Source organism: Carettochelys insculpta, chromosome 13 (assembly GCF_033958435.1).
Source record: "Carettochelys insculpta isolate YL-2023 chromosome 13, ASM3395843v1, whole genome shotgun sequence".
Lineage (NCBI taxonomy): Eukaryota > Metazoa > Chordata > Testudines > Carettochelyidae > Carettochelys > Carettochelys insculpta.
Window position 1 is genome coordinate 29614144 of NC_134149.1, and position 15376 is coordinate 29629519.

The 15376-nt window shown below is 49.2% G+C and overlaps 1 protein-coding gene across 2 annotated transcripts in view; it reads right to left on the bottom strand.

The window, feature by feature from the left end:
* Nucleotides 1-7870: 7870 nt before the first annotated feature.
* HDX (highly divergent homeobox) overlaps nucleotides 7871-15376 on the bottom strand; it is a 124208-nt gene continuing 116702 nt past the window's right edge. For both annotated transcript variants that reach the window (XR_012647263.1, XR_012647262.1), the window contains 2 exons: nucleotides 12421-12534; nucleotides 7871-10613 (listed from right to left, as the gene is read on the bottom strand). The gene's annotated coding sequence lies outside the window, so the exon portion shown is untranslated. The remainder of the gene's footprint in view (nucleotides 10614-12420; nucleotides 12535-15376) is intronic.

Sequence of the window (15376 nt, forward strand, 5' to 3'; positions counted from 1 at the left end):
GTGGTCACACTACCACGCTGGCAGTGCAAACACAGAACAGTAGTTTCATTGCTGTGCTCTGTGAGCAGCCCCGTAACTACCAGCACTTTGCACCTGCCCACACAGATAGCCTAAGAAAGCAATGACAAGGTGGGTTTGCTGTCTACCACACTTACCCACACTCTGCTGCCTTTCGATACATTTACACACAAGCAAGTGCACAAACTGGTTGGAACACACACTCCATAAAACAAAGATATTATTTCCCCCCAAAATTAAGTTTTCAGAATCATGTGCAGTTTTCAAAATACCAAAGTCTCTTTCCAAAGCACAGTGGGAGATGTCCCCTGAATTTTCTGAGGGATGGGGTTGGATCCTAAATCAGTTTACTCCAACACTGTGTTTACTAAGTAGGGAGACCTGCCAAAACTCCGCTTCTGACTCACACAGCTTCTCAGACATTATCACAGTCCAACCCGCATCATAACTGAGATGACCTCATGGACCAAATCCCATCCCATGTGCCCCTGAACATATCGGAGTGGCAGCTACGCTGATGGAATGGAATGACATGGAAACCCACTACTGGGAAAGTGTTGTAATTTCTGTTAATGTGACATGTGGCAGTTGAAATGAGGAAAGCCAACACCATGGGACCAGACAGTTTTCATAGAGCATCAGAAAATGTTCAGTAGCCCCCAGTTTGGGAAGCAATGCTGTAGGGGGGCCCTGGAAGTGGATGATACGTGAGTTGTGAAAGACTGCTTTATTCAGCTGGGTAGGGAGCTTTCAAAACAAGGCCATTTAAACCCTGACCGGCTTTGAGGTGCAACTGAGATCAGCACGGGACTGTGCTATTTGCCCTGTAACCCTGGGTGTCCTACAATGCTTTGGTGGTGTAGCTCCTCGCTGGGGGCATTCCCAACCAGCCTGAGCATGCATGTCAAGCCCCGAGTTTCTGTGTTAGATAGTCCTGGTTCAGCACCTCTGACCACAGCAGCCTGTGTACAGCCCCAACCTGTCTCCATCAGCCTCGGCAACAACCAGTAAGCTGACCCAGAACACCCCCGGTCTGAATTTCCTCAGCACGAAGTGCCCTGATGTCCAGCTGTCCCTGAAAAGCTGAGAGGCATAATAAGGTTTGTTGCTTCTTTAAAGAGACAAAAGCACAATGTAGCTTATTAAGCTAACTCAGGTAAATCTACCACTCCTTTCAAACACAGCACTGAGATGATTGATAGGGTGAGCGGTTCGCCTCTGGGACCAGATGGCCGAGTGGCTAGGTCCCCTGGCCAGGGCCTGTTGGGTGGGTCCTCAGCCCCCACCCGAGAGTCTATGGGTTGAGTCTGGGGTGTGGCCCTGAGAATCTAGTTCCTCCTTTGGGGGAGTGGGGATCCCGGGGGGCCTCCCCACTCCCCTCAGTACCGGGGGGAGGGTCCTGGGCTGCGCCCTCCAGCAGCCAACCGGGTGGCAGCTCTGGCCTGGAGCCTCCTGCCTCAGAGCCAGCTCCTGCCTCTTGGCTGGTCAGCCCCAAACGGAGCTGGCTTCCCTCCCTTTATACCCCTCCAGGCCCGACAATGGCCATAGGTAAACCGGGGTGGGGCTGATTGGGCTAACAGGCCTTGTTTAACCCCTGTCTTGCCTGGCCTCCCTCTCACACTCCTACAGATAGTATAAATGAAACACATTCATTAACGAGGGGACATAAATTAAGTGATGCCAAATAAAGGGAAGAAAGTTAGCAATGTTAACAAAAGCAAATACAAGTGAAAACACACATCCACACATCTCAAATTTAAACTAGCAAGGTTCAGACTTGGGTCAAGATGGTTTCTCTCACCAGTCACTCTTTTCCCCAACCATGGCTGACTCTCCACCATTCAGGACCTTCCCTTGAAGTACAAGATTGTGGGCAAAGTAGAGGAGGACCCATTTTTCTCAGATTGCAAGAATTCTGCCCCCCTGATGGCGCTCTAGTGATGGATGACAGAGAGCTCTCCTCTCTTTGCTTATGTCTTCCGAAGTTCAATGACCTTGTTTCATGAGGCAGCGTGATCTCATGCTGGTTCCCCCCTTCCTGTGGGCATCCCATCCCTCTGTATGTACATAGGGCTTCCATTATTTTGATTTCACCATGGCTAATTTAACAAGAGACAGGTATATAACTGCAACGTTCCCTCCTGTCTGGGAGAGATCGGTTTCTTTCTTTGTTAGGACGCAATTTGTAAAGTCTAGTATCAATGATGATCTTTAATTCTTTATATCAGTGTTTCCCAAATGGCGTTCCACGGAACCCTGGGGTTCCACAAAGTGAAAATAAGGGTTCTGCAAGAAAATTCCATTACAATAGCTGGCTCCTCTGTGGCTCCCTGCCCTGCCGCACCTGAAACAGTCGAACTAAATTTAATTGGATTAACAGCCGGCAGGGTGGCTGGGAGGGAGCCGGCCGGTAAGCCAACTGAATTCAGTTCCATAATTTCAGTGGAGGCAGGGCAGGGAGCTAGAGACAGCTCCTTACTCTCTCCACTGCCCGAGTGGCCACACCCCTCTCGTGGGTATTGCTCAGTTCACCCCCACCAGCAGAACACCTCCACACCAGCCTTTCTTCCGGTGGGTGCATGTGGCTGCCAGGCATAGGCTCCCCAGCCAGTGGCACAGCTGGGTTAGTCCAGGGGGCTGGGTTTGAGACTGAGGGGAGTTCAGCCTTGGAATGGGGCAGTGAGTTTGCTGGATGGGGGGTAATGCGTAGGGCTACAGGGGCAGATTTGGGAGCTGAGGGCTGAGTGGGGTAAAGTCTGGAGATGGGTGGGCTTGGGTGCCAATGGGGGTAGAGTCTGGGAATCAGGTTCTGCAAAATTCTTTCTAGTATAAAAGGGTTCTGTGGCCAAATAAAATTGGGAAACACCGTTTATACAGTAGAATATGTACATTTTACATGGATATCAATCACCAGTATGCATAAGTTTTCATATAACACAATACTCAATAAACATCTATTATATGGTAACATCACACACAGTCAGTTGATTTACTGGCTAATCATTTGAGGTTCATCTTTATAGCCCACATAAAGTTTCTCTTGTCTGTTGGAAGCTGCCTCCTCCCTGCTCCATAGTGTTGTTTACCTCATTATGTAACTGGATTTACATTGTCTCAGCCTGAGGACCTGGTGGGTCAGAGAAGGAAATACACATTCCATTGTCTAGAGAGCAGACTTGTTTACCAACTGCTCTTGATATGCCTGGCTTAAACACCATTTCGTCATCATTCCAGTATATACCCACAACTCCTAATGTGTACTACATACACGTATCACAAAAGAATATTAATAATCACTGACTTAATACTTTTCCAATGTCCTATTTCATGCAGGTTTTAAATACAGATTGTAACCATAGTGAGTTGGACTGTACTGAATCGGACAGGACAGCTGAAACTCACTCACAGACACCAGCAAGCCTTTGTCCTCTGAGTTACTAGCTTCCTCCAGAACCCATAATCATCTACCCTAACCATACAAACTGCAGAGGAAAGTAACCACATTTAACTGAAACTGCTCTCGTTTTGACATTGTCATCAGTTTAAATCCACAGGGAGAAATAGTTAAATATAATAGAAGCAGCAGCTTCTACACAAAATTATATAGTAATTCTTCTGATTACTCGCACCGTGGACCAGCTGTCTTTTCACGCTTTGTGCTGATCCCTTCTTCTGTCCAGTTTAGGTGGATAGGCCAGGTGGGAGGTACAAACCAATAGCACTTATTACAGCAGCAGGGAATAAGCTCACCTTTTGGGACAACATTAATTTCTTTTAATAACAAAACAAACTAATATTATAGACTACTTGCAAGCTGCCCCTGAGTGAGTTCTAGCTGCTCCATTTCTCGACATCCAGCAGTCACTTAACTATTAAAGATTAGCTCATTACTTTGCAGAGCACTTTGAATAGGAAAGGCACTGTATAAAAACAGATACAGAGGCTGTCTCCATGGTATGTGAAGGCCCTTTAACATGGCTCTCAATGTGTACAGGAGAATCAGACCCAGAGTCTGAATTCTGAAGGCAAGAAAGAGGTATTACTAAAATAATAATAGTCATCCACATTTGATCTTCAAAGTGCTTTTGCAAACATCAGTTAATGGAGTGTCATGTACCTGTACCTTGATATGCTTCCTTAAAGGTGACAGCTATTAAAGTTAGTCCCAAATCACTCATTTTACACTCAGGTAATTCAAGTCTGGAGCCAGGCTAGAGGAAGGAAGGTGCAGCAGAGGAGAGAATTGATTCAACAGTGTCATAGCTACTCCTACATTAACTCACTTTTCATCTCAAGTCATAGCACCAAGATTAGCTACAGGCTAGGCAAATTTTGTTTGAAAGTATTAACCAAGTTTAAACCCTCTTAGTCATCACAACCAGTTAATGCATCTTAATATGACTTGCCCTACCTACATTAGGGGAAAAGAGCTGTTTCAAGTCATATGCAGTGTTGTTGGTGCTGTATTGGATATTAAAAATATGAGGTAAGTGAGATACTTCGTTTTTACAGGACCAACTTCTGTTGGTGACAGGACTAAGCTAAATACAAGGTGGAACACATCGCTCAGCATACACAGGTTAACGCATATTTAAAAGGAGCAATTCAAGGTGAAATGGCCTATGAACAAAGCTGCAGTCTTAAGGACGAAAGGAATCTGGAGGAGGTTTGCTAGTTGGGTACAGACTGTCATAAGAAGCCATAAATCCAATGTGTCTATTGAACGCATAATTTGAGGCATTTAGCAAAGCTAGGAATGCAAGTGCACAGGCTCAGCTTTAGAAAGTATTTTGCAGGTTCTCTTTAAGGATGAGGGAGATCCAAGAGGTCATATATAGATGATCACTTGGGCCATTTTTACACATGCAACTTGTTCTGGAAGATGATCCTCCAGAAGACATCTTCCAGAGGGTCATCCTCCGGAAGAGCACATCTACACACCAAATGGGCTCCAAAAGAGCCGCCCCTTCTTCTGGAAGAGTGCGTCCACATATGTACTTGAGCTCTTCTGGAAGAACAGGGCAGGAAATGGCATGGACAGGGTCGCATGGCCAGGGAGCCCTTTCAGGGCTGCCGGCTACACAGCCCTTTAAAGGGCCCCACCCAAACAGCCCCTCCCTGCACACACTGCTGAGGCCAGCCGCGTCTGTGCACAGCAAGCCAGATGCAGGTCCCCATCCAGTGCGCGCTGGCCAGCAAGCATGGACCCCCAGCAGTCGCAGGACAGTAGGTTTGCCCTCACCCACAGGCTAGCCATCCTCCTGGCCACCCTCCTTGGCCTGCTGCGGACACAGAGACCCAGGCCTGTGGGTCCTGAACCCCCACCGCCCCTGCTGGGCCCCCTCCGGACCATCCAGCACATCTGGACCCACACCACCAGCACGGACTGGTGGGTCAGGATCGTCATGGGGGAATGGGAAAACAACTGCTGGCTGCAGAACCTTCAGACGAAGAAAGAGACCTTCCTGGAGATCTGCAGCTAGCTCGCCTCCATGCTCCAATGCCAGGATACCTGAATGAGGCTGGCCCTCTCCCTGTAGAAGTGCATGGCCATCGCCACATGGAAATTGGCTACCCCAGACAGCTACTGGTACATCGGGCACCAGTTCGGAGTGGGCACATCCACCATCAGGGCCGTTGTCCTCCAGGTAAGCCCTGCCCCAGGCCCTGCCCCAGCAGAGGGAGGGAGGGGACCGGAAGGCTTGGGGGACCCCAGGGGCCAATTGGGAGTGGGCCAGGCCAGGGGCAGGTAGACCTAGCTCTGAGGGAATACCACATGGACGCTGCTGGAGAGGTCCTTCAGCAGTGGGGCCTGGTAGGGAGGGAGAGAGTGAAAGGGGAAGGGGGCAGGGATCCCCTGCATATGCCCACAAGTGTGCCCATTCCCATTCCCCTGCAGGTCATGAGGGCCACCAACCACATGCTGGTGAGGAGGCTGGTGCACATCGTGGACCTGGATGCAGTAGTCGAGGGGTTCACCGTGCTTGGGTTCTCCCAGTGTTTTGGGGCAATTGATGGGATGCACATCCCCCAACAGGGCCCTGCACCACAGTGGTGGCCAATATGGCTGTGTCTACACGTGCCCCAAACTTCGAAATGGCCATGCAAATGGCCATTTCGAAGTTTACTAATGAAGCGCTGAAATGCATATTCAGCGCTTCATTAGCATGCGGGTGGCAGCCGCGCTTTGAAATTGACGCTCCTTGCCGCCGCGCGGCGCGTCCAGACGGGGCTCCTTTTCGAAAGGATGCTGCCTACTTTGAAGTCCCCTTATTCCCATGGGAATAGGAATGGGGAATGGGAATGGGCACACTTGTGGGCATATGCAGGGGATCCCTGCCCCCTTCCCCTTTCACTCTCTCCCTCCCTACCAGGCCCATGAGCTCATGGAAATAAGGGGACTTCGAAGTAGGCAGCATCCTTTCGAAAAGGAGCCCCGTCTGGACGCGCCGCGCGGCGGCAAGGAGCGTCAATTTCGAAGCGCGGCTGCCGCCCGCATGCTAATGCTGAATATGCATTTCAGCGCTTCATTAGTAAACTTCGAAATGGCCATTTGCATGGCCATTTCGAAGTTTGGAGCACGTGTAGACACAGCTATATTGGCCACCACTGTGGTGCAGGGCCCTGTTGGGGGATGTGCATCCCATCAATTGCCCCAAAACACTGGGAGAACCCAAGCACGGTGAACCCCTCGACTACTGCATCCAGGTCCACGATGTGCACCAGCCTCCTCACCAGCATGTGGTTGGTGGCCCTCATGACTTGCAGGGGAATGGGAATGGGCACACTTGTGGGAATATGCAGGGGATCCCTGCCCCCTTCCCCTTTCACTCTCTCCCTCCCTACCAGGCCCATGAGCTCATGGGAATAAGGGGACTTCGAAGTAGGCAGCATCCTTTCGAAAAGGAGCCCCGTCTGGACGCGCCGCGCAGCGGCAAGGAGCGTCAATTTCGAAGCGCGGCTGCCGCCCGCATGCTAATGAAGCACTGAATATGCATTTCAGAGCTTCATTAGTAAACTTCGAAATGGCCATTTGCATGGCCATTTCGAAGTTTGGGGCACGTGTAGACGTAGCCTATGTCAGCTGCCAGGGGTACCACTCCACTGTGCTCCAGGCGGTGGTGGACGCCCGAGGGAAGTTCACGGACATTTACGTTGGCTGGCCAGGCAGGGCACACGATGTGCAGATCCTGCGGAATTCTGCCTTGTTCCATAGGATGGAGGCCAGGACATTCATGCCCTGGTGGGAGTACATCATCAAGGAGGTTGCGATGCCCCTCTGCCTCATGGGTGACCCTGCCTACCCACTCCAGCCCTGGTTGATGCAGCCATACACGGGCCAACTCACACCCTCCCAGGAGCTGTTTAATGCCCAGCTCACATGGGCCTGCTATTCCGTTGAGTGCTCCTTCGGCCATCTGAAGGCATGGTTCAGGTGTCTCCTCACACGCCTCGATGAGGGGGTGGAGAATGTCCCGCAGGTCATGTCTGCCAGGTGTGTGCTCTACAACCTCATCGACCCACGTGAGGGGACCCTGCCCCAGGGCTGGATGGCAGAGCCAGTCCCCTGCTACCAGCAGCCCGCCGCAGCTCCAGACAGGCGGCTCAACCGTAATGGGCTCTGGATATGTGAAGTGCTCTGGGATACATTCCTCTGAGGGAACTGCTAATCCCCCCACCTTTACCCACATGCCCTGACTACACCCCCCCGCCACATGCACATCCCACACCCTCCCACCCCCCACACTCCCCCACAACAATTAGGGACACGGGGGATGAAAAAATGAAAAATCTTATTAAAGCACAAGATAGAAGAATAGAACACAATGTAAATAGTAAATAATAGAAACAACTTCTACAAACCTAAGATTCAGCAAACTATATACATGTGGGTAAGGGAGCAGGGGCATCTGAACTTGGACAGGAACAGGGACTGGAATGGTGGGGGCCCTAGTCAAGGGACAGGGTGGAAGGCTGTGAGCCCCGGTGCCTGTGGGTGCCCCTCCCACCCCAAGTACACAGTGCCCTGTGGGGCACTGATGGTGCTGAGAGAACCAGCAAGTAGAGCTGGTCGGCAGCTGGCCGAGCCTCAGCAGATGGGCTGGCAGGACCGGGCTGTGGGTCGGGGAGCCCTCCCCGGGGCCTGCTGTGGCCACAAGCCATGCTGCCCGGTACCTCAGAGTAGCTGTGGGCAGGCCTGAGGGTAGTAGGGTAACCCGGGCCTCAGTGTCATGGGCTGGGGGAATAGTAGCAGCCAAAGGGCCAGGAGGGGAGGTGGTGGTGGGCAGCAGCGGGGACAGAAGGGAGAGCCTCAGGCAGGATGGCAGGGGGGACCTTGGAAGGGATGGCAGGGGCACCTCGGGGGGACATCAGGGGAGCAGTGGGAGGGCTGGGGGCTGACTTGTGAGGGCCTTGCACACAGTGTGAAGCATCCCTGCCACCTCCCCCCACGTGTCCCGCCTCCACTGCAGCTTAGCCTCATTGAGGGCCAGCCACCTCTCGGCAAGGACGTTTTGGTGGCAGAGAGCTGCAGTGTAGGCTGTGACCTTGTCCTTGTGGCACCTACGCCTCATCTGGCACACCTGTGGCCGCTGCGCTGAGGGGGCTGATCCTGGCCCAGCTGGTGAGTGCTGGGTCCTCCAGCCTGGACAGGGCTGGCAGGCCCCAGGCTCCTCGTCCGGCTTCCCTGGCCCTCAGATAGGGCCACTGTAGGAGAGAGAGAGTGGGGGGAAGAGGGTGGAGTCAGTGCTACATCCGGAACCTAGGTGGCATGGCCCTGGTCCCCTGGGGGGTGTCGCCCCCTCCCCAGACCTATGGGATGGCCATGTACCAGGGGATGCTACCGTGCAGGCCTGCGCACACTCACCATGCTGGCCCTTGGGGCATGTTGCTGGGCCTGCGTGCTGGGGAGGCACAACTGTGTGTGTGGGGGGGTCTGGGTGCAGCCGTGCTGCCTGAGGGGCCCTCGGCATGCTCAGAGGGCGCTCCATAGGGGAACGACCTGGGTGCTGCTTGCAGGCATGGGCACACCCTGGGCCCTGACCAGGGATGGGCTATAGGGCTTTGGGGCAAAGGCCCAGGGCCTGGCTGTGCCCCTCCCCCACAGGGCTTTGCCTCAGTGTGCACTTACCTGAGGTGGCCTCGTATTTGTTGGGTCATGCCCGATTGGAGGGGGCCTGGCTGCTGGCGGTGGAGGGCAGCACAATCACAAGGGCCCCATCCGAGGAATGCCCATTGGCTGGGACGTCCACGGTGGCAAGGCCCTCCTCCTCCTCCAGTGCGGCAGGGGGCTCAGGTGTGGTCATCTCCACTGTGGCGCAGGGTGGCAAGGCATCGTCCACTGCCGGGAGGTCCTGAAGCTCCTGGTAGAAGGGGCAACTGGCTGGGGCATGGCAAGATTTGTGGGGACTGTCTTGGGCCCACATATACCCCTGCTGCAGCTCCCTCACTTTGCACCTCACTGGCCTGGGTGTCTGGCTGGGGTGGCCCTGGGCAGCCAGGCTCTGGGTGAGCCGGGTGAAGTCTGGGGCATTCCTCTGGTGCCTGCTGGTGTCCTGGAGTACCTTCTCATCGCACCAGAGCCCCAGGAGGTCCTGGAGTTCTGGCTTAGTCCAGGAGGGGTCCCTCTTTTTGGAGCCCAGTCAAGGTCTTGGCTGCTTCTGTCTGGGTTTCTGGGGCTCCCCTAGCTGGCGCCAGGTGCTGGCCATCTCTTGGGCTCAGGGCTGGTGAGCGCTGCAGGGCCTCGGGGGAGTGTGGCAGGCAGCCCTGCACATGCTGCCTGTCTCACACTCTCAGCTTCCCGCCACGGGGTCTCCAGGTCTTTGTAGCTTTAAAAGTTGCAGGATCCAGAGACCACAGAGGCCCACTGGGATTGTCTAGAGTGTCCCTGCTGTCTGGTGGGCCACCACCATGTTGGACCACTTCTTTCGGAAGAAGCGGTCCAGGAGCATCTACACATGCCTTCTTCTGGAAGAGTCTTCTGGAAGAAGGCCCTCTTCCTGATTCCGCAACCAACTACGGAATCTGGAAGATGGGGCGCCTTCTTCTGGATTTCTTCTGGAAGAGCGCCTTCCATGTGTAGACACTCCTTGGATCTTCCGGAAGAAGGCACCCTTCTTCCAGATAATCCTGCATGTGTAGAAGCAGCCTTTGCGTTTGCCTACAGTCAGAATGGTATTTAATACATATTTAGAAGACAACCCACTTTTTCTAGCCTAGCCTTAGCCTAAATTGTTGACCCTACATTTCAGGTAAAATCCTCTTCCCAACAACTCCCTTTCACATCAGTTTGGTCACAATTTTACCCTTTATATGTATGGAATGAGGCATGTTTAAAATACTGAGAAGGATTTGAAGATGCCTGTAATATTTTATGAACACTCTCTCAACCAGGTTACTGTGAAGCTTACTGTAGGCAAATATTGAGTAATTCAATAGCAGGATTGCTAAGAAATGCATCAGGAAGGGAGGGAGGATCCTAATAGAATCTTCTGGGCACACAAATGAAGGAGAAGGCAAGTGCCATTCACTCTGTTGCCTGACTTCTCCCTCCTGCTTGACCTGCCAGACAGGTTTCTGCAAAGGTGACACCATCCCTGAGAGAAAGGGAGAAAAAAAGGATCCAGAACATTTTAGAGAGACACACTGTCTCCAAGAATTGGATAGATTTATGAGCCCATTATGCAGTCAGGCAGAAATGTCCTTAGGGTTTATGGGGGCCCTACTAAACTGGTGCCCATCTGCCCAACAGCAGCTGGGGGGTGAGGTGGAAGGGTCGGGGGAGGGGGGAGAGGAGACAGGACGATTTTTTAAGAGATGTGATTTTATAATCTTATGCAAGACACTAATGGAACATTTTCAAAGCAAATATTAAATTAAGGTCCCGTCAACTAACACACTAAATTTATAAACAGACAGCATATTCGTTAGAAATGGCTTCATTATGACTTGAATGGCTCCTTCACAGATTCAATGAGCTACTAATAGATCTGGAAAGCTTTTTCAGGCTTTTAACGAAATCCTCTCTGGAGGAAGCAGAGCCAAGGACAGCAAAAGGCAGATGGGTGGACATTAAGACCCAGTGGTGCCACATTTTTTCAGGTGCCCTACGCATATTCTGTGTCTGGGTAAAGATGACCTTGTCATCAGGGCAGGGAGAGCTAGACTTCCTGGGGTCCTCGGGATCAAGACAGACTTGTATGTAGGCCTTTTCTGTTCATTCTCTCTGTACGACCTGGCATTAACCACCGTTGGAAGACCACTGGTCTGACTCTAGTACAGAGAATTTTATATTATTGGTAAAAGGTCTACATGCCAGACTAACTTCCTGAGGAGACGCCCTCAGGAGTCATCATAGCCACGATGAACCTATTCTCCATGAACTTATCTCATTTTGTTTCACTCTGCTACATTTTCGGCATTCACAACATCCTCCCGCAACTAGTTCCACCGCTTGACTGTGCAGTATGTGAAGAAATACTTCCTTTGGCTTGTTTTCAATGTGCTGCCTATTAATCTCATTGGTGATCTCTGGTTCTCGTGTGAAGGAATAAAACTTTTTTTTTTTTTTTTTTTTTTTAACACAATGCATGATTTTATAGACCTCTATCAATCCCTTCCTTGGTCTCTTTCCCAAGCTGAAAAGTCCCATACACTCAATACTGTTCTATACTCTCAGACATTTTGTTGCTCTTCTTTGTATCTTTTCCTATTCTAATATATCTTTTTAGAGATGGGCGGACCAGAACTGCATGCAATATTCAAGCTGTAGGCATGCCACACACCTATAGAGTGGTATTATTCTATTTTATCTATCCCTTTCTTAACAGTTTCGAACATTGTTAGCTTTTGATTGCTGCTGCGCACTAAGGCCATGTCTACACCGCCCCCTAACCTCAAAATAAGCTAAGCAATTTGTGTTATGCAAATTGCTTAGCTTACTTTGAGTAGATTTGGAAATAGGATATTTCGGCATGTGGCACTATCTAAATGGTGCCACGTGCCAAAATAAAGCCCTATTTCAAGGCATCCTAGTACTCCTCCTGCTATGAAATGTACAGGGATGCCAGAATCTGTTTCAAGACAATGGGCATGTTGCATAGACACAGGCAGCTATTTCAGGATCTATCCCGACATACCACCCACCATCTAGACATAGCCTGAGCGAACGTTTAAGAGAACTAGCCACAGTGACCAAACAGCTAGAGGACATTGGTTTTGCTGATGATGTCCCCTTCCTTTCATGGTGTGAATGGAGAGGTTGCAACAATAGACAAAACTGCCTGAATGACTGGACTGAGCATTAACAAGGGGAAGACCAAGACAACGAGGATCAACCAGTCCAACACCACCACCATCATAGTGGGAGGGGATGGCCTGGAAGATGTGCAGCAGTTCACCTACCTGGGAATTATTATGGACATAGATGGAGGAACAGATAAGGATATCAATGCCAGGATGGGAAAGCAACAGCTGCATTCAAGAATCTCCATCCCATATGGAGTTCACAAATAATATCTGTGAAGACAAAACTGGATCTTCAACACAAATGAGAAGTGTGTTCTGGTATGGATGTGACAGCTTGCGCACTAAACAGTCTTCAAATCACAAGCTACAAACATTCATAAACAGATGACTTCACATAAAATGACAAGACTTTGTCACAAATGAGGAGCTTTGGAACAGAGAGGACAAGAACCAACTGACATTGAAATCAAGAGAAAAGTGTAGGGATGGCTAAGTCACGCTCTCAGAAAACCATCGTCCAGCATAGTCTGTCAAGCGCTCACATGGAACCCACAAGGAAAGCACAACAGCGGAAGATATCAGACAATGTGGAGGAGGTCTAATGAGACTGAAGGACAAGAACTGGGGTACGCCTGGGGCCAGCTATTAGTTAGGTCCCAAGACAGAGTGAAGTGGTGGAGACTTGCAGGCTGTGGCCACACTTGGCCAAAACTTTGAAATGGCCATTTCAAAGATTACTAATTGGCGCTGAGAGGAATAAGGGATTTCGAAAGGAGCGGGGTCCTTTTGAAAAAGACCTCGGTGTAGCCGCGCCAAGCTGCGCGCTTTCAAAAGCAGTGCTTTCGAAGCGCCATGGCTGGAAGCGTCCTAATGCTAATGAGGTGCTGAATATTCAATTGATTTGCATGGCCATTTCAAAGTTTTGGCCAAGTGTGGCCACAGCCGTAGATTACTTAGGCTCCACACAGAGTATGAGGCATTACGTAGAAGTAGTAGGAATATCCACAGTGACCCCCAGGTCTCTTTTTTGAGTGGCAAAAGCTAATTTAGAAATCATTGATTTGTACATAGAGTTGGAATTATATATTCTAATACGTCTTATTTTGCATTTATCAACATTGAATTTCACATGCCGTTCTCTTGCCCTCTCAGTTTAATGCAATCCCTCTGTAACTTTTCAGTCTGTGTTGGACTTAAGTATCTGGAGTACATTTATATCATCTGCACATTTGGTCATCGCATGATTTACCCCTTTTTCCAGATCATAATGAATATGTTGAACAGCACTGGTCCCTGCACAGATGCTTGGAGGATACTGCCTTTTCTCTCTCTCCACTCAGACAACTGATGATTTATTCCTTCTCTTTGTTTTCTATCTTTTAATTAGTTACTGATCCATGAAAGCACTTTCTTTCTTATTCCATGGCTGCTTATTTTGCTTAACAGCATTTGGTGAGAGACCTTTTCAAAGGCTTTCTGAAAACCCAAATACACTATGTCCACTGGATCATTATTTGTCTATGTCTTTGTTGATAACTCAAAGAATTCTAATGTTGAAGACTAATTTCCCTTTACAAATGCCAGGTTGCCTCTTGCACAACAAATTATGTCTATGCGTCTGGTAGTTCTGTTCATTTTTTAGAGGTTCAACCTGGTACAAATATTAGGTTTACTGGGCCATAATTGGCAGGATTGCCTCTGGAGACTTTTAAAAATTGGTCAGCTGGTATGGAAGTGGATTTAAGTGATAGGTAGTAGCTCTGCAGTTTCATGAGTTCCTTCAGAACTCTTGGATGGAATACCATCTGGTCCTGGTGCCTTTTTACTGTTCAATTTGTCAATTTATTTGTAAACTCCTTTACTGCTACCTCAGTAGGAAAGGTTATCTTGTTTTTTGAGACTGTCATTTTACAATGGTTTTCCTTTGACATTTTGTTTTGTTCTTGTGGTTAAACAAACAATCCTTTTCTTTTAGAAATCTCTTTTGGATCACTAGCCCCCTGGTCGGAAGCTCCAGCAGAAAAGAACTGCAGCTGCCTGAGCCTTTTTGGACCTCCAAGGTAAGAATGGTTGATACTCAGGGTACTGAAGTCCAAGACCTGGTCTAACAGTGGGAGATTGCACAGTGAGTAAAGTGAAGTCCTGAGGCTTGATACGTTTGAGGGTGCATTCAGAGAAATCAGAGACAGGGTAAGAGAGGGGCAGCTAGCCTTGTAACCGCAGCACATATCCTTATAGGTTTAAGAGGGAACAACTGGCCGTGTGTGTAGTTATACTGCTACCTGGTAACATCTGTGCATGAGACAGATAAATAAAAACAGATAGATTTTCCTCTGATAAACTGGGGCTATCCCATTAATTTCAGTGGCCCCTACTTGGTAATTTGCATCAGAAACATTATTAACTTTTTCTATTTAGAGTCGAAGTTCAGATTCTAGTTATTAAGGATTCCTTACATAAAAGCTTCTTTTCACAGTTAATAATCTTGCTTGTTTATACCTGCAACCTTGGAATTGCTTTGGCTGTGTCTACACTTCCATTCCTCTTTCGAAAGAGGTATGCAAATGAGGAAAATAAAAATGCAAACGAGGCACAGATTTGCATATCTGGCATCTCATTTGCATATTCTTATTTTGAAATAGCATCTTTTGAAAGAAGAAAACCAGTGTAGACACTGCTCTTTCGAAAGTAAAGCCCATCTTTAAAAAGGGAAGGATTCTTTCGAAGATGGGTTTACTTTCGAAAGAGCAGTGTCTTCACTGGTTTTCTACTTTCAAAAGAAGCTATTTTGCAACAATATGCAAAGGAGGTGCCATATATGCAAATCTGCACCTCATTTGCATACCTCTTTCAAAATAGGAGTGCAAATGTAGACACAGCCTTTGAGAAATCTTCATAAAGCTTTTAGTTAGAATATTTTAATACTGCAAAGTCCTTGTGGAAGGGACCTGGTCTATATCTGCTACAGTAGCGAGTACTCTTGCTGATAACCGAAAAAAAGTAAATGGAAATGAGTAACAACCATTTTTGCCTGAATTCCATCTTATAGCTAATCAACAATATGCAGTTCTATCTGTAGTTAAAAGGTAACTTGTAGCAGCAGTTAGCTCAT